Here is a 1,490-nt window from a genome sequence, read left to right as displayed (position 1 = left end):
AGCAATCTTAAACCAAAGGAAATCATATAGATAAGTTTTCTTCCTCACAATAAAAAAAAACATTAGTTATCAGAGATTCAGTTGTCAAGGAGTTAGTCATCTGGTTTCTCTCTCCATCTGAATAAGACAGCTTCCCTACAAGGCCAGTCAGTTGGTTACAGATAGGTAATTTTAAATCTTTCCTCCATGATTCCATTAAAATTATTAAAGGAATTACAGTGAACCCTGTAGTTTGGTCTGTGTCTTACATATAGCTTTATTGCATGGCCCATAATTTAAATGAGAAACAATGTATGACTTTAATTCCTCAGTCTTTTTCCAATTCATTTTTGTCGTTATTTTATTAAATATGCCAAAAAATGCACCAAGAAATGAAAGTGGAAGCTTTATCACATATTTGTATTCCACTCACAAAATTGAATTATCAATCAAGGATAAATAGTAATAAGAATTTTGTTTAGCTTTAAATGAGAATAGACTTGCTAATGTGCTTTTCCCACTCAGCGAGATGTGTCTCTTTTTATTGTCAAAGTTTTTGCTTTGACTTAACAAAAATCCTTTTGTCAAGATACTAGTTTTAAATTTGCTCTCTGTTTATGTGAACAAATACCATAAGTTTAGAAATAGTTCATGTATAGTGGTATAGTTATATTTACACATTGAATGAATGTGTTTGTAAATTGAGTTTGATTTCCTTAAACCTTCACTGGCAGGTGTTATAGTTTATATCTAAAATGTTCCCCAAAGCCTCATGTGCTCCCAGGTAGGGCTTTTGGGAGTATCTGCATCATGGGTGTGTGATACTAGATCCTGGGTATGATAACTAGATCGGTCTACTGATTGTATTAACATGATTCCGGGTGTGCCTGAATGAATTTACTGAAGATAGAAGACACACCTTGGGTGTGAGTGGCACCAACCAATAGGGTTGTAGCCTGAATGGAATAAAAAAGGAAAAGGAGACTCACTCCTGCTGCTTCCTGCCTGCCTCGCCATGAGCTCTTTTTCTTCTGCCATGCTCCTCTGCCGTACCTTCTGGCCTGTAGCCAGCTGTCTATGGATTTAAACCTCTTCAAACTGTGAGCTAAAATAAACCTATCCTCCTTTAACTTGTAGGTGTCATGTGTTTTGTCCCAGCTATAAAAAAGTAATTAAGACAGGACAGCTTGATTTTGAAGTTCGTGTGTTTTTTGTAGGGAAAAAGAAATTGGTTTTCATTTGAAGAGCAGAGTTTAACATTGATTTTGAGAGCATTACTGTGAAAACAGGTGAATTTTCCTAAGTGATTCCACAGATCTGAGAATTTAAGATGATAGTTTAAAATACTATATACTGTTCCATTCCATTAATGATCCATTAATTATTGCCCTGTTTGGAAAGTTAAAGTAACTTATAGCTTTGAGAAATAGTTAACATTGTTCTTGCTGACATATAGCATTATTAAAATCATTGAAGGATAAATTATTTACCAAGAAATTGGCTTTTGCAAC

The sequence above is a fragment of the Heterocephalus glaber genome, unplaced genomic scaffold (assembly GCF_053883595.1).
Source record: "Heterocephalus glaber isolate CG9 unplaced genomic scaffold, H.glaber_assembly_v1.0 deba00000281, whole genome shotgun sequence".
Classification (NCBI taxonomy): domain Eukaryota; kingdom Metazoa; phylum Chordata; class Mammalia; order Rodentia; family Bathyergidae; genus Heterocephalus; species Heterocephalus glaber.
The sequence above is the reverse complement of the archived record's forward strand: the minus strand, read 5'-3'. Positions refer to the sequence as shown.